This window comes from Phyllostomus hastatus, unplaced genomic scaffold (assembly GCF_019186645.2).
Source record: "Phyllostomus hastatus isolate PE091 unplaced genomic scaffold, TTU_PhHast_1.1 phas_contig_80, whole genome shotgun sequence".
NCBI classification, from domain to species: Eukaryota; Metazoa; Chordata; class Mammalia; order Chiroptera; family Phyllostomidae; genus Phyllostomus; species Phyllostomus hastatus.
The window spans coordinates 56384037-56401566 of record NW_025333960.1 but is presented as its reverse complement, the minus strand read 5'-3'; the positions used below and the strand labels follow the sequence as shown (position 1 = coordinate 56401566).

The following is a 17530-nucleotide window of genomic DNA, read 5'->3' as shown; positions in this document are numbered from 1 at the left end:
CGGAACAGTGGAAGGTGAAGGTCAAGTCGCTGCCCCCACTCTTCCGCTCACGCGGCACCCAGACCCTCCCGTCCCAGGGCCGTCCTTCCCCTCCTCATGCGACGAGGGAGGAACACCGGGTGAGTCCACCCGGCGGGGGCGGGGGCAGGGGCAGGGGCAGGTGAGGGGCGGGGGCGGGGGCAGGTGTGTGTACAGGTGAGGGACAGGGGTGGGGGCAGGGGCAGGAGCGGGTGCAGGGGCAGGGGCAGGTGAGGGGCAGGTGAGGGGCGGGGGCAGGGGCAGGTGTGGGTACAGGTGCTGGGGCAGGTGCAGGGGCAGGTGAGGGGCAGGTGAGGGGCAGGGGCAGGGCCCGGACACCAGGGTTGCCCCCGAGGGTGACTTCCTCAGGGTTCCACGTCAGCCTCGGAGGAACGGCCTCAACCCTCTTGGCGAAAGCGTGTGTGGTGTGTGTGCACAGGCGCCGAGAGCAGATGCGGGAGGAGGAGCATCTGCGACCGTGTCCCCTGCCGCACACGCCGCCCCCCCCCCGCCCTCTCGGTTGGGACACGGGGCCTCATCCCACCGACGGTGGGCCAACGGGGCCGGTTCTCGCGTCGAACACGCAGCAACGCACTGAGAAACGAGAAATGTGCCGCCTGGGTTTTCCTCTCGACGGTCACAGTTGTTTAACTGTCAGTGGTGCTCTCATTCTGCTATTTCTGCCGTTACCATCGTTTTCCGGAGCTATCCACTTCAGGCCCCCCGGGCAGTCTTCCAGTTCCCGTGCAGCTTCGTGATGGTTGGCAACGAAGGGGCCTCGACCGAGGCTGCGTGACGGCTTGGGTTCCTCGAATTCAGGTCAGAACGGATGGGTCTCGCGTCAGACACAGCACGATGCAAGGACTCACGCTGCGCGGACCGGAGGTGGCCGAGTCCGGGAGGGAGGGAGATGAGCCGAGAGCCCGCTGGGTGGGTCCGCTCTTCCTCGAGGGGGTGGGGGTGGGTCTGTCCCCGCTCCCCGAGGGGAAGGAGCCCCGTGCGGTGGTGTCCGGGCGGCACGCACGGCGGCGGTGCAGCCGGGAAGGGCCTGGGGTCGCCGGGAAGCAGAGGCGCTGCAGTGTGCTCACACCTGGCTTTACCGAGGGCGCCGTCGCCGCAGCCGACGCCTGGGTGGCCCTCTGCGACGTGTGCGGCTCGCGTGGCGTGCGCCCAGTGCTGGCGTGTCTCCACAGACTCGGCAGCCGGGAACCCGCCGTCCGACCCGCCCGCGTTCCCACGCAGGCAGCCACGCGCCTGAGCCACCCCGGCCCTCTGTGCGGGGCACTCACCGTACCCACCGGGCTCGCGGCCGACTGTGGTTAATGTGGGGTGTTCCCCTCGGGTCTCCGCTCCAAGCACCTCCTCCGGGGTGACTTGAACGTCTCTAGGTCCCTGGCGCATCAAACGTCACCTCGCCCCCGCCCCAGGCCAGACCACCACCGTCCTCGGTCTGGGGTGTCCTGACAACTTCGACGCGGAGCCCCGCCGCGGCTCAGGCGTGCGGTGCGGGCCACGAACTCCGCGGGGCGGAGCCCTGTGTGGTGAGCCCCACGCCTGGCAGGGGGAGCGGACGCTGCGACCCCCGCGGGCTGACACCTCCTCATTTGCGGGGGCGGGGGAGGGGGGCATGGCCTCGGGGGAGGCTTCAGAGCTGGTGGCGTCTCCCCCGTCCTGCTGCTCTCCAGCCGAAAGCAGGCGCTTCTGCAACCCACACCCACACCGGCAGAGCGCCAGACCCGAAATCCACAGGCCGCTGCACGCCGTCTGCGGCATCGGCGCCGCGGACTCCGCAGCGGAGGCGGGGAGCGGGCGCGCAGAGACGCCCCGCAATCCGGCACCGCCACTCAGCCCGGCCCGGGGGCCCAGCAGTCGCCGTGGTGGTTTCGGAGGAGCCAGCCCGTCACCAGGGTGGGCTCCCGAAGTCCAACGGGCCGCCCACGGACCGTGGCCTACGCGCAGGTGCTCAAGGAAAAGATAATCAGACGGTTGTATCCACACCCTGTGCGCCGGCCTCGTCCCAGCGCTCCCGGGCCGCGCCTACCGCACACGGGGGAGAGCCGAGATGCACACGCACACCCCGGAGAGGCAGCGGAGAACGCCGCTCTCAGGAGACGACAGACCGCCGGGAGCTGCAGGCGATGACCTCCCTCCCTCCCCCACACCCAGCAGCCAGTCCTCGGACCCCCGAACACGCCCAGAACCGTGTAAGAATTCCAATCCAGAGTCCAGCACTGGGGCGGGGAGGCAAATGGTGAACTAGGAGGCACACAAATTAGAAGGCGGCGCCGGGCGGGGGGGGGCCTGGGAGTTCGGGCTGTGGGTGTCCCCCCCCCCACCGAGGGCTGGGGAGGGCTCCGTCCTGGCTCCCGCCCACCGGCCTCCGGCGGGGCGGCGGCGCCCAGCTGGGCAGAGGGAGGGGTCGGAGTCCGGAGTGTGGGCCGGGCAGGCCTGGCCACACCCCTCAGAGGTCCCCACTCCCAGTCTTCAGGGGCCGAGAACCACGGGTCTTACTCAACAAGCACCAGGGACCCCCACGTCAGGGGTCAGGGGTGAGCACTCCTTCGTCTCAGGTCCAGGGTGGTGCCGCAGAAGGAGCCTGCAGCTCGGGACCAGAGACTGAGGCTGGAGTCCAGACGGCGGGTGGGCTCCCGGAGCCTCATTGTAAACAGACAGGCAGTTGCCCGGCGCGGCTGTCCAACTCTGCGGGGCGGGGAGGGGCCACTGCTGCGGCGGTCATTGACAGCATACTCTGAACCGCTAACGACCTCCATTACTGAAACACTGATCATGTCGATAAAGCCCACGCGTGCGTCCTGACCGGTGCGGCTGCCCCGGCTGGAGGGTCGTCCTGTCACCGGAGGGTCGTGGCTCCGGGCCCCGGTCCGGGCGCCTGCGGGAGGCGACCGGTCGATGTTTCTGCCTCACCTCAAAGCCTCTCTCCCTTCCTTCCTCCCTCTGCAGAAGCAGGGACGAAGTGTCGCACGGGGCCACTGCTTGGAGCCTGGGCGTGTCTCCACGTCACAGCCGTCACGGGTCCAGCCAACGTGTGCAAGAAGAGAGTCCCCCTCCCCCCCGGTGAGAACAGCGCCCCCCAAAGAGGGGGGCAGGAAAATCCAGGTCGTGGACAGTCTGGCTCCTGGGACGCACCGGTCCCGGCAGACCTGAGGACGTGGGACCCCAGGGCACGTTAGGGTTGGATGCAGGTCTGGGGTGGCGCGGACGGCCTTTCCTAAGGCAAACCTGACCCACACAGCGGCCCGAGAGCACCCACATCGACCCTCGCCCCCGGGCCAGGCGACACCCGCCGGCCACCAGACGCCAGCCGGCAGCCGGCAGCCAGCAGCGAGGTGCCTTCCTTTCTGCACAGCCCCTCCGGGCGCCCCCCCGCCCCCCCCCGGCCCTGCGCCCGCCGGCAGGCCCTGGTCCTGCCCTGCCGCCAGCCTGCCTGCCTGCCTCGGATCCCGACTCCAAGCCCTGTGGGTGCCTACCCAGGGCTGCTGTGTCGGGGCGCCACCGCTGCGGAGTCAAGCGCAGCCCCTGCCACGGCCCTGGCTGGTGCCCCAGGAACCCACACGGGACTGAGCTCGCCCCCCACAGCCACGTGGGGTTCGGGGCAGCGCCGGCACTGGCGTTGGCTGGCGCAGTGCTAGCTCACCCCCGAGGTCACCGTCTCCTCCCGCAGGTGCTCTGCGTTCCAGCCTCTCCCGCTGTCCCAACCCGCAGAGCTCGGGGACACGCTGCCACGGCCGCCTGGACGGCAGACCCACCCACGCACGGCGGGTGGCCACGCAGCTCCCGGCTGGGATGCCGGCTCCAGGCGCCCTGGCCCTCCCTGCGTCCCTCACCGCCTCTGTCTCCCCCGGCACAGCGCCGCACCCCGGGAGCCCGCGGGTTCTCGGCATCTCACACCCCTGAGCCTGCCCAGCCAGCACCCTGCCCGCCGAGGCCCCCCCACGTGGCTCTGCACCCCGAAGACGGCGTCAGGGACCCCAGGGTCTTCTCCGACCTCACGCAGGCCCCCGGCCCACCCTCCGACCTGTGGACAGGCCCACGCAGACACGGCTGGTGCTGGCCTGGCCACAGAGCCTGTGCGCAGGCACTCCCACAGGGGGGCTCTGGGGGGGGCCCGTGTCTGCAGGGGCGACGGGGGGGGGCTTCCGAAGCCGGGGAGGGGGCCAGGGGCGTGGGGCTGTCTGCAGCGGCCCAGGGGCCTCAGGTGGCTGCGGAGGGCGGGGAGCGGCCCCGAGCCCGGGGCCCCTCCGTGGACACCCACGGCGTCCTCCTCGCCCTGAACCACAGACGGGGCCTCTCACAGAGCCTGGAGCTAGAGACCAGAACCCCTGCGTCCCCCGAGTCTCTCCCCGGAGTCTCTCCCCCGAGTCTCTCCCCCCGGTCTACCCCCCCCAGTCTCTCCCCCCCCGAGTCTCTCCCCCCCCGAGTCTCTCCCCCCCGAGTCTCTCTCCCGGAGTCTCTCCCCCAAGTCTCTCCCCCCCTGAGTCTCTCCCCCGAGTCTCTCCCCCCCGGAGCCTCCCCCCCAGGGTCTCTCTGGCTGTGCCAGCCGGTCCTCCCTGCCTCTCCCTGCCCCTGGTGGCCATGTCCCTCCTGTCCCTGCCTCCATGTCACCTGGCCTCTCCTCTCCCTCATTCCCTCTTCTCACGAGGACCCACCCTGGTGTCCTCTCCTCTCATCAACCTCTTCTGAGAAAGGGTTGAATTAAATATTCATGTCACTGGCACTCACGGCTCCTAGCACCACCCACCTCCCTCCTTGGAGCGTGGCTGGTGGGTCCCGTCCCTGAGGGCAGACTGCCCTGGAGCACGCTGGAAGGGGCCGTGCTGTCCCCGAACGCCCGGCCTGGGGGTGGACTTGCGGATCTCGCCCAGCGCCAGCTCCCCCGCCCACCCAGCAGACACTGTGTGGTGCCCGGTCTCCCGGGGAGAGACAGGTTCGGTGCCCTGACCCGGCCCCTAGGTCAGGAGGTGTGCCAGGGTCTCATGGGGTCCAGCCCTCCTCCTCCTCCTCCTCTAACACCATCAGGAGGAGGCTGGGAGTCCATCCAGAGAAAGGCTCTGACTCCATCAGATCCAAGGGGCTAATGTCCGAAGTGCCCGCTTCTCTCCCCCCAGGAGGACCAGGAGCCACGAGCCGCAGGCTGCAGCGCCCGGCGGGCAGCTCAGGGCGCTTGCTGCTCTGCCCCCTGGCGCTTTACACCTGCCCCCGGAGGGAGGCACCCTGTGCTCGCAGGCTCAGCTCCGGTCGGCGGTCCGGGGTCCCAGCAGAGCTAATCTCCACGTGGTCCCAAGGGCCAGCTGGCCCTGGCGACCCCACCCCACCCCCGCAGCCTGAGCACTGAAGAGCCGGCACTGAACCCGCAGGGCGCGGGATCCCGACCAGCCGCCTGCGCCCAGGCCCTGGGTCGCTCTGCGGGGAGGCGCTCGGTGAGGAGACCCGTCTGGGGCGGCTTCAGAGTCCGAGGAGCCGAAGGTCAGCGCTGCCGCTCCCCCGACCCCGCCCTCCCGGGCTGAACTGCGCGGGGGCGCGAGGACGCGGCGGGGAGGGGGGGCGGGGGCCCCCACGTGTCCCGGGCTGCACGTGGCGAGGCCACCCCGAGGTCGTCCCCTGAGTCCTCCCGACTCCCACTGCGCGGGCGAGGGAGGCGGGTGGGGCTCCGCAGTGTTTACCTGGAGCAGGAAGCCCGAAAGGGGCGGGTTCGGGTGGGGTGCGCGCGGGCCCGGAGCGGCGCGTCAGTCACCGCTGCGCGCCAGTGAGGACGAGCCCGCCGCCCTGCGGACCGATTCCCTGACCCGGAAGGCGGCGCCAAAGGCCCCGGGGGACCCCGCGCGTGGGGCCCGGGGCGGCGGGGAGGCGGCCTGGACCCCGCGCAGCCCTCGGCGTAGCAGCGGCGAGCGCAACGGTGGGTGATTTTCCCGGGGGCGGGGGGGCGGCGGCGCTTTGTCTCTGCGCGCTGGGAGCAGGGCGCTGGGAGCAGGGCGCTGGTACCCCGAGCCCGGTGCTCAGGTGGCGGGGCAGGTGGGGACAGGTAGGGGCAGGTGGCGGCGCTGCGGCCTCCCTGCACTCGATGGCGTGGGTGTAGACGCGGGTCTGGAATCGGCGGGTCTGGGGGCTGGTCTCTGGCGGGGCTCGAGCAGGGGTCGCCCAGGATCGCTGGGCCTGGGGGCGGCGGCCGTGCAGGGGAGCGTAGGGTGGGAGGTGACCAGGGCCAAAGTGGTCACTCTGGGAGTGTGGAGATGATGTTGGTGACAAGCTGGCCGGAAAGCTCGGGGTCCCTAGGGGCTGGAAGTGCTTTCTACTTCCTCACCTAGAGTGGAGCGCCGGCCACTTCCCTGCACCCCGGGGGAAGCTCAGCTGCCCTGTGGTCCGGCTCCCAGGAGGCAGCGCCAAGCAACCGGCCTGGCTTCCACCTTTGCTGGGCCGGTGGGGCTGGGCCAATGCACCTGCACCCACCAGCGCCCACCTGCGGCAGGTGCTGGCCCAGCCCCTCCTGGGCAGGGGGCAACCCGGAGGTGGGGTGGGTCTGCAGCCATCCCCGGGGGCCCAGGTGGCTCCAGGTCTGGTGGTGGGCCGCCAGGGCGGCGCCCTGTGTCCCCGAGGGTCTCTCCTCTGCACCCCGCGGGGTGTGGCAGGAAGCGGGGCTGGTTGAAAGGGTCGGTTTCTTTGGGGATCTCAGAGGGACGCTGGCAGGAAACAGGCGAGCTCTGGTTCCTGGTTCTCTGCACGGCAGCCGCTGCCGCGATGCGAGTGAAAATCAGCACCATGTGATCCCCTCTCTCCGCAGGCGGAAGTCCCTGGCACAGCCGCTGTGTGTGTGTGTGGGGGGGGGGGCGCCATGATGCCCTCTCAGGCTGCGGAGGGTTTCGGGGGGGGGGGGGAAGCGGACACTGCCGGCGTGGGGGAAGGGGGCGCCTGTTGAAGACCTGTGGTTTGGGGAGGAGATCACAGCCTGCCAAGGTCAGGGAGACACTTGACAGGGCAGCAGCCCAAAGGTCAGGGCCACCCTGTCTGGGCTCCGTCTCCGGCTGGCACCACAGGCTGCGCAGCAGCCACCTTGGTGCGAGTGGGCCCCCCCGGGCATGCAGAGCCGGGGTGGGGGGGTGGCTGGGAAGCAGCAGCTCTTCCGGAAGGCCGGCCAGCGCCCGCCCCCACCCCAGGAGGAGGCCCCCCTCAGAGCTGCATCTCTGCCCATCACTCGTTCTGTGTCCAGCGGGTGAACGGGAACCTGCGGTGAGCGGCTGTCCCCTAAACATCGTCGCCGTGACCTGTTGACCCGCAGGAACCCCCAAGGGCTTTGCTGCTCTGAAGGGCCTACCTTTTCACCTCGGGGCTAAACAAGAGCTGTTTTGTTCCGCTGCATTTTGAAAATCTTTCTGAAGTATCCCCTTTCTGCCCAAGGACTAGCAAGGGCAGGGGCAGCGCCCGCCGCGGTGGGGGGTGCCGGGTCTGACGGTCTGGCCCAGGACCTGCTGAAAAGCCTTTCTCGTCGACGCCCCACGGCTGCCTGAATGTTTTCCCGCTCGTGGAAGGCGCGTGTGTGTGCGCCCGAACTTCCTCTCTAGAGTCCTTGAAGAAGGGATGCGGTGCCAGCCACCGTCTGGGTGTCCTCCCCACCCGGGTGTCCAGGTCGCACTTGCGGACCACGCCCACGCCGGGCTCTGCTCGGAGAGCCGCAGCCACCTCGCTGCTGTCCCGGAGGCCCGGGACGCCCTCCCTTCCTGGAACTCCCCTCTCAGGCCCTCGTTTCTGCCGATGAGGAGACCAGGGCGCAGAGACCCCGGGGCACCCGAGGCTCAGGTCCAGGAGCTGGTCGCCAGCCCCTGGGGGCCGCCCGGCACGGCCTCGGGGCGCAGGACACAGTCCATCAACCTTGCATACCTGCCTCCCTCTTCCCCTTCCGATTAAAATTCCACGCGAATGAGTTACCACTCCCCAAACCCCGCTTCCTCCTCCTCGGAGCGCCGCGGCCACCGCGGTGCCGTCACGCGCGTCCCTGAGTCATCTCTGCTCGCCCTCCTCGGTTGTCAGTAAAAGAGAAGAGAAAGTATCCGATCACCTGGTGCCATTTTTAACCAGTAGCCACGAGGCAGTAAGGCCGTCCTGCGGCCCGTCAGGGCCACGGGAGGAAGCGGACGGCAGCTGAGAGCGGGGCGCCCGGGCGGGCGTGAGCAGCGCAGCTCGGGCAGCAGCGAGGCGCCCCGTGCTCAGGGCGGGCAGAGACTCCGCCGGGGCTGGCCGGCCGCCTCGGAGACGCAGCGCCGGGAGCAGATGCCTGCCAGTGACTCCCTGCAAGGGGCAGCCGGGGAGGCGGGGCCCGCCGCTGCTGGGTGGGAGGCTCCGTTACAAAAACTAGATCGACGCTCAGAGGATGGGGACACACAGGCGTGGGTGGGGTCTCTGGAACACGTGAAAAGTTCTAGAACTCGTCACGTAAAACGAGCCCCCCCGTAGGAAGCGGCGAGGGCGAGCAGGCCGGGCTGGGAGAGAAACCCGGCAGGCGAGGCGCCGAGGGCACTGCCCACGCGTTACCGGGGATCGAACGCCGCAGCATCCCCGAGATGGTCTTCATGTCCGTCGTCCCGGCGGGCAGCGTGGGCTCTGACTCTCCGTGCGGCGAGGGGGAGGGGAGAGGAGCAGACCCCGAGGATGCACAGGGGGGGTGGGGGCGGGGTTGGGAGGCGGGCGTCTCTCTCTGACGCTGTGGCCTCTCGCCCAGTGTGTCCTCCGGGGGGGAGCTGGTCTGTGTGTGCGGGGCGCACGCACGGGGCAGGCACGGGGGCATGTCACAGTCTTTGTATTTAGAGGTGATCGTGGGTTCACACGCAGTTGTGAGGAACAACACAGGGAGGCCGGTACACGCTTCGGAACACCCTGCGAGACCGTAGAACAGTATCGCAGGCAGGAATCACGCTGACACGCCCGGCAGCCTGCCTGAGGTTGCAGGTGTCATGAACACGCATGTTGCCATGTGTGTGGTTCTGGGTAGTCTGACACCCATGTAGGATCATGTGACCACCCGGTCCCGTGTGACAGTTTTGTCGTGCTGCCCTTAGAGCCTCATCACCTCCCCGCCTCTGTCCCCCAAGCCCGTGGTGCACGGCGGCCGTGCTCCGTAATTCCGTCCCTTTGAGAACACCGTGCCAGCCAAATCCCACAACGTGCACCTGCTGTAGGTGGGCTCTTTTCACTAGCACACTCCCCCTGAGTGTGTCAGCAGCTCGTGCACTGTCACTGCTGAGCCGGGTGCCGGGGTGCAAAGGGACCCCCCCCGCCCTCACGGTGCACAAGGGCCCACCACTCAGAGCCCCCACTGTCCCTCCACCACCCCAGGCTCTGTCCCCAGGGCCTCTGTTCGGTCCGCCATCTCGGTGACTTTTGTCCCCTGTCTCCTTGCGCGTGTCCTGCGGCAAGAGTGATCAGCTCTATTGATCCCCACCCCCCCACCTCCGAGAACTAGCTTTTCGTTTCATTGATTTTTCTCTGTCGTTTTCCCGGTTTCGGTTTCACTGGTTTCTGTTACCTTCATCATTTCCTCCCTTTTACTGTCCTTGGGTTTCTCTCTTCTTTTTCAGTTTCTCGAGTCAGAACTTAGACTATCGATTTGAGAACTTTTTTCCTGATGTAATCACTTGGGGCTATAGACTTCTTTCTCAACACTGCTTTGGCTATGCCCACGTATTTTAATGAGTAAAGATTTGGACACTGACAAAGAGAGAGAGAAACAGACAAACACCCCACGCGTAGGGCGATAGGTGTATGAGGTCCGTCCGGGAGGTGTCCGGCCACGGGCTGTGAAGGACAGAGGCCTTTCGTGAAGGTACAGGAAACACTGTGCACAGGACAGTGACGCCTCAGTCCCCTCCCAAGTGGGCACCCTGGGACCTGACACAGTTCTCCCAGTCACCATCAGCTGCCCTGTCATATTTTTCTGAATCTCATCGACGTTCTGAAATCTCTTCCCATTCAAAGGTGATTCTAGTTCTGGGAAAAGCCAGAAGTCACAGGCACCAAATCTGGGCTGTAGGAGGGCTGAGTCACCCGGGGGATTGGATGTTTCACCAAAAACTCTGCACGAGACGTGATGCATGAGCAGATGCGTTGTCATGACGAAGCTGCTGATCACCAGCTGCCCGTGGCCGTGGCCTTCTGAGTCATCCTAATAGTCTCCACAGAGGAGTGTTCAAGCTCAGTGCGAAATTTGGTGCAGATTCATTGCTCTGCTCACTCAGTCATTTTGACTGTGACGGCCACACAGGACACGTGCTCACTCCGTGGTGTCCACCGCCCCCACTGACCGGTACAGTGGAGTCATCCTTGTTCACACACGCGCATTCCAGTCCGCTCTCCTGGGCTGCCAGCTCACACCGATGTCACACAAACCATTCTTGTTATACTAACAGTGGCTCAGTGGCTGGGCTTCTTCCTGGGCGGACCTGACATATATTATGGCACAGTCTCAGAAATTAGATTAAACGACTTAGAACTTCAGGTATCGACAGAGGTCGAGTTCCAAGTAACAACACTGAATGGGAAAGAGCAAGATGCCAAAGAAAAAATGCGGCATCGTGACTCGTTTCTTGAAAACACGCACATGCAGCATACACAGAAACCCCAGCAGGCGGGGTGTCCACCCCCCGACCTCCCGCGGCCAGCGGGCGCTGAGGACCGGTGCGTTTCACAACACAAGCGATCGCCGTGGCAACTCCTTCTGCATTTGGAGGGTTTTGGCCCCTCCCAAGGAGAAGCAGCGTGTGGAGGAGGACAGCTTTATTTCCCGTGAGACAGCCCAGCGGCGGCTGCAGGCCTGAGGGAAGCCCCCCTCTCCCAGTGGGTGTCACCCCCTCATCCCCACCGAGCAGCCACTGGCCCAGCTTCAGGGTCACCGTGTCCGAGGAGGCCCCTGCTCACCACTCACACCTCGCAAGGGCTGGCCCCGCACCCAGGGGTGGGGCTGGGGGGGGCTGGCTGACACGGGCTGCCCCTCCCCAGAGCACTGGCCCCAAGCCCGTGCTGCCCGCCCCTCCGGCCAGTGCAGCCCGGAGGCCGGAGCCCAACACCCAGCGTGGGGTGTGGGTGGGCTCTTCCCGCAGAGACCTGGGCAGAGAGCAAACCTCCCAGCCCCGCTCCGCTGCAGCTGGAGTGGGACCCAGAACGAGAGGCAGCCCGCACACAGCACCCCCACCGGGACCGGGACCGGCCGCCGGCAGGGGGTGGAGTCCCTGGAACAGCCGGGCCCGACCCGGACCCCGGGCCTGCTCCCCGGGCCATGGGATGCAGGGCACTAACCTTTCCCTGGGCATCTGCCCGTCGCCTGCGTGTGCTTCACCCAGAATTCGCACTAACTGCAGCCCCAGCCCCGTCTCTGCCTCACCTCTGTCCTGGGGCCCGGGCACGGGAGCCCCCCTGAGCTCCCAAGTGCCCGCCGAGGCCCCAAGTGAGGGCAGGGGTGGGTGACGGGCACCCGATGTCCACCTAGGACTGCACGGGTGGTCCGACGCGCTTCCCAGCCGCCCACAGCGGGCGCGTGTGCACAGGGCACGCTCTGTGTTGACCGACAGCCGGCCCCGGGGGGGGGAGACTCCTGCAGAACCAAGTCCTGTGCGGACGGCGTGTTTTTACGCAGACGCTTGCTTTTGACGCTTCCTCCACCGTCAGAGGGGAACGTTTTACTCCCTGCCTTGCTGCCGGCCTGTCTGACGAGGAGTATTTGTGGGTGCCCACATCCGTCGTCTGATGTCTCGCTTAGTTGAAATAGTTGAAATCCAGCATCTTCACTCAACTAAGCGAGCTTCCCGGAGCGAATGCACGATTAACTTTTAAAGCCCGCTGCCCGTGGGGGGGGCGGGGGGGCGCTGCGTCATGTGTGACCGGGACACGGAGTTAAAGCACGTCCGGTCCTCGCCCTGAAAGGGCTCTGGAGTGTGACCAGGGACCCCAGGAGAGCTCCACGGAACTTCTCGGGGGAGGGGGCTGTGCCGGACCAGCGGGGAGGCTCTGCAGCTGCACGGCATGCACGCTGGGCTGGGAGGCCCGGTCCGCCCTACACGCGGGTCGCCCCCGGCCGCCGGCCACCAGCCAGCCCCAGGCCGGTCTGGATGTTGCTCCTCCGGAGAAGTCGCATGTCAGAGGTGGGGCCAGTGCCCACGGCTTCAGCACCCCGCTCTGTGCTGCGGTGCGACGGCCACGTGAGTCGCTACTTTCCGAGTCGGAACTGCTTGTGGAAGGGGCAGGATTTAAACCAGACGCTCGCAGCCTCCTCACCCACCTCAGACCTGCGCTGGACAGGGCTCTGCTCGGGGGTCTGGGGGGCAGGCTGGCCCAGGCCTGCACAGGCCTCGGCCGGCCTCCCCAAAATGCTGCACCAGGCCACGTGGGCGGCCGCATGAGGAGATGTGTCACAGCATTAACACAAAACCCACCTGACCCACATGTGAAGGTAGAGGAGGCCCCTGGTGGCGTCTTTGTGGGGCTCAGGTGACACCTCCATGTCACTGGGTCCTCAGTGTCTGAGACGGCGTTGGCTTTTGTGACGCAGTGGGTGGCACAGGGGTTGGACGTGTCCCCCGCACTCACTGGCAGAGGTGGTTCCTGGCCCCTCTCCGCAGGCCCCACGGCGGCCACGACTCCTGGGCCCACGGGGCTGAGGGACGGTCCTGCCGCCCGAGTCCCAGCACCTCCGTGTCCTCCTCTCAGACTGACCTTCCCAGTTGCTCCCCGGGGTCCTCCGCCCACGGCGGCAGCTCGCGTTTCCTGACGTCTGCAGACGTTTGGGGCACATTGGGGAGGGCAGGTGTGACGGGGGCAGAGGGGTGGGGTCCATGCACTCCTCAGAGCAGGGGCGGCCCTGGCCCCCAGCCGGGCCCGTGGGCTTCACGAAAGAGAGAGAAGAGCCGGCCCCGGTCACCGTGCAGCACCCACGTGGGCCCGCCTCTGCGCCGCGGCCGGTCCGCACAGGCGCCCAGGCTGGTGGCCGGGTGGCCTGGCTGCTCCCCCACCCCGGGAGGGCGGTCTGTCCCCCAGGCTGTGCACAGACTTGGTGTCACTGTTTCTGTTTGAACGTTCAGATGAGCTCACAGCAGGGTGCGGTCTCCAGAGCAGCACCCTGCAAGGCAGGGGTTCCTGTCGCACCCCGCCCCCGCCCACCCCGAGGGAGCAGTGCCCCGCACCCACCCAGTCACTCCCGCGCTCAGCCAGCGCGGCACCTGCCTATTGCTCGCAGGGCCCTCGTGACCTCTGAAGGGCAGCGCCCCATCTCCACGCGGGAGCCCCTGGCAGGCCCCGGACCCGGTGCCGTGCACGGCGGGGCTCAGGCCTGCACGCCTGCCGTCTTCTTCCCCTTGCTGCTCTGTCTGCCCCCCCAGAGGCCTCAGGGCCGAGCTGAGGGGGGCTGGCCTGTGTGCAGGGCCGGGCGCGCCGCCTCTGTGCCCACTTCCTCCTGGGAGCAGCCTTGCGAACCCCAGGGGAGCCCCCACTTCCTTTCTGCGGGGTCCTGTCTGTGTGCAGAAGGAACTCGGGCTTCCGTTTCCAGGGGACACTCCGCCCCAGGCAGCCTCGGCGCTCCCGGCTCCTGGGGAGGCTGCAGGGACCCCCGTGTGCGGTGGTCCTCACGGCCGCGCCGCCCTGCGCCCCACCCCGTCCACGCCGGGCCCCGCTGGGGCGGGTGCTGCCATCAAGGGTGGGCCTGGAGGCCGGGGGACGGGCCTGTGCTGTGTGAGTGCGTGCAGGCATGCGTGTGGGGCAGGGGCCAGCTTCCGTGTGTCTTCTCCCAGTCGCCTGGCCGATTGCTGCGCACCTACTACGTGCCGGCCACTGCTGCGGGTGCTGGGGCCTGGCGGTGGGCACGAGAAGGCCCCGCGCACCGTCTGGGCCGCCACACCTGCTCGCCCGGGGGACAGCCCGCGGGCGGCTCCGGGGCCTCTGTCTGGACCTTCTCTCCTGCGACGCCCCGTCTGCAGGCAGAGTTTCAGGCAGAGGAGGGTCCGCCGGGGGGGCCAGGGCTTGTCTCCTCGACGCCACAGCCTGGACGGCGTGGGCGCCACTGTCCCCTGGTGTTCTGACGACACGGAGAAGGAACACAGTGTGTGCATGTGTGTGCTCACACGTGTCTGTGCTTTGTGTTCATCTGTGTGTGTGGACACCTGTGTGTGCATGTGTGCACCCGTGTGAGAACTCTGCTCTCGGCTTTGCCCACACCTGGCTGGAAACGTGTGATGGTTAAAGACCCCGGGCTTGGGGAGCCGGCATGGCGGGGCCACGCCCACCCCTGTGGCACTGGAGTGCGGTCACCGTCACCGTGGCCAGGCCCCCAGCTCAGCCCCCTCCTTCCTCCAGACGGACAGACAGTGGGGCCCGGGGACACCAGGGGACCCGTCCAAGGCTGCCGGCCGCCTGTGGCCGCAGGGACCGGAGTGCAGACTCCCTGCCCCAGACCCGTTTTCCCCGAGTCTTCGCACACTGTGGCCCGTCCTGCGCTGTCTGGGGACCTGGGGACATTACCGCCCGTCACTAGAATCTGTGGTTGTTCTCACATCAGAAATGTGACTGTGGGCGGGGGGGTGGTGATGTAAGTGATGAAGGTCATTTCGATGTGGTCACAGAGTCTCGGGTACACGCCACGTCGTAGGGAACACACTCTGCAGAGACACCCGGGTGTTCAAACCACCGTCCTCATTTCCTGTAAAAGGCACTCCTGCCTGACCTTGACTTTGATGGAGCCGTGGAATCGTAAGGCCCGGCCCCGTGGTGACGCACCCTCGCCCTCCGAGAGGAACTGTCCATCCTCTGGGGCGTGACGGGGCCCCGGACTGCCAGCACGGCAGAGACCCGGCCGGAGCCGGGCCCTGTGCTGCCCCCCGGAACTGCCACGGGGCCTCGGGCCCCCCTCCTTCTGGCTTCAGTGCCGCAGCCCCATGAGCTGAGGGGCGAGGGGAGGGGACAGACCTCTGGGGCCTCCGCTCGCACGTGTGAGGCTGCCGCTGCCGCAGCGTTCACGCCGCAAGTCCGGTGTCCCCGTCAGCGTCACGCGCTCTGGGGACCTGCCGCCCACCGTCCTGTTCGATAGAACTGCCACTGGCTCCCGTCCTTTATCTTCCTGCTTTCTGGAGAAGCGGGGACTTGCCCTGGGAAGAAGCCGTGCGCGCCTGCATGACAACAGGGCACCTGGCAGATGAGCTCTGAGCACGCGGTGGGGGTGGGGGTACAGGGGGATACCGGGGGGCAGGCTGCGGCAGGGCTGCTGCTCAGAATCTGGGCGTTTCAGATCGACGGGCCCGGGACTCCGGGGTCTCCGTGTCTCCTCGTACTCAGGGGGGTTACTTCCATCCGACTCGGACAGGAGCCCTTCCTGCCCCGGGCCACACGCCGGCAGCCGGCCTGAGCCCACACCAGGCTGCCCCGCCCACCCACACGGAGCGTCCTGCCCGGTGGTGAGGGATCCACCAGCTGTTCCGGAGGTGACTAAGGCGCCTGGAATCACATAAACATTGTTCTGCCCTCGGTCACTGGCTCTGGCCGTGAGCAATGCCCAAAGAGTCCATGTTGCCTCTGTCACGGGAGCCGGCGGGTGTCCCAGGCCACGTGGCACACCCCGGCGGGCGGTGATGGCACGTGCACGGCTGTGTCCCTTGGAATTGCTGTGTCAGTGTCCTGGGCCGTGTGGCATGCACGGACCGGCACCAAGGCCACGCATGACTCCCCTCGGGGCCCAGGAGGGAGGCACCCTGGAGACGGGCCAGGGGCCGGCCGCCAGAGGTCAGGCCCTGCTGGGGCTCACTCCCCTCTGACTCACGGTGTGTGGCCTCGGGCGCTGTGAAACATTAACCAGCTATTTCCACAGTTCCTCCAGGAAGTGGCATTTGCCCTCCGGGTTTCGGAGGAGGAACAGTGGGCCGGAGCCCTCCAAGTGTGCCCGGCGCCACCCACAAGAGCAGACACACCCCGGGCACTGGGCCCCTCCCCCTGGGGGTCTCTCTCCCAGAGCCCCAGGAGGGCCGAGGGCAGCCTCTGGGTGGGCCAGGGGCAGGCCCAGCAGCTGTGGGTCCCAGACACAGAGTCAGGGGGCTGACTGAGTTCGGTCACCTGCACTGCAAGGCCTCCAGCCTCCCCGCCCGCCCAGGGGCGCCCTGGGTGTGCCCAGCCAGGCCCCGCCCCGCACCGGCAGGCCGGTCTGGACGTGACCGCCGGGTGCCCCGAGCACTCCAGCTTCCCGAGACTCTCCGTTTCTACACGGAGAACATCCCTTCCCCAGCAGAGCCGGGGAAAGCTAAACGTCTCGGCCGCCCGGACCCTCACGGACACTTGAGCCAACGTGCTGGCAGCCGGTCTGAGCTGAGCAGGAGCTCGCTGCAGTTTGACCTGCTGCTGCTTCGGCTGAGAACTTGCCTCTGCGGCTGACCCGGCGCCGCTGCAGCACTCCCCACGCCGGGAGCTCTGGAACGTAACTTGCTGCCCTGCACTTGGGCAACGGCATTATCTACAGAGTCAGCTGACGCCGAGCAGGGCGAGTTCAAGGGCCCGAGGCCAGGTTGCCAACAAACTCCATTTTCATGCAATTCCATCCTTGTCCTTTACAACGGTTTGTGGTCACTCTCAGGCCGTGTTCCTTTGTGCCGTGAATCTGCTCACACCTCAGAAGCCCGTGGAACACGAAGGATGGTAGTAACTAGGGTGTTGTTACCTGACACCCCGAGAAAGAGTCCCTGTCCCCCAGAAGTCCAGCTCTTGCATTCTCCCTGGACACGCCTGAGGGGGCCGCGTCCAGGCGGAGCTGGGAGTGTCTCTGCCCACGGGAGCCGCCAGCACCCCCGGGGCTGCATCCCGAAGGCCTCTGGGAGAACAGGTCCCTCCCGGCTCACGGGGCGGAGGAGCCTCTCCCCCGGACCTGAATGCCTGAAGTGGGCTCCGACCTCGGCCTTTTCGGAACGGTGCAGGCTGTCTGGCCTGTCCCGGGCGCTCTAACCACAGCCCGGGGCCCTGGGAAGACAAACCTGAGGAGGCGAGGAGTCTAAGGTCAAGGTGAGGTGCCTGCAGGGTCAGTGTCAGTGTCAGGTGAGGGTCCTCCTCCTGAGTCACGGGGGCCGCCCTCCAGCTGGGTCCTCACGTGGCCAGGGGGAGGGAGCTCTCTGGGGTCTCCTCAGGAAGAGCTCGCACCCCACCTGCGAGGGCCCCCCCCCCACGGCCTAACCAGCCGGCAAAGGCGCGGCCCCTCACACCATCAGCATGGGGGTGGGCTTCCACTGCTGGGCTTGGGAGAGGTGCAGGCCCTGGGCCCGCGGCGCAGCTTTCGGGGAACTGGCTGCAGAGCCTGCTCGTCCCAGGGGAACTTAGCTGCCCCAGAAATGGGGGACAGCATCGTGTGTGGCCGGCAGTGTCCCCTCCCCTGAGATCCGGCCATGAGTAATCCGATGCATCCACCCCAGGGTCCTTGCACAGCCCCACACTCCGCGGGAGCCCTCTGCCCCTGCTAAAGGGCCTCCGAGTCTCCGCCTGCACCCGCGGCTCC

The 17530-nt window shown here is 67.5% G+C and overlaps 1 protein-coding gene across 1 annotated transcript in view; it reads left to right on the top strand.

Moving 5' to 3' along the window:
* Positions 1-5729: 5729 nt before the first annotated feature.
* LOC123825955 (myelin basic protein) overlaps positions 5730-17530 on the top strand; it is a 62312-nt gene continuing 50511 nt past the window's right edge. Inside the window, 1 exon segment of the mRNA XM_045849604.1 lies at positions 5730-5932. The gene's annotated coding sequence lies outside the window, so the exon portion shown is untranslated.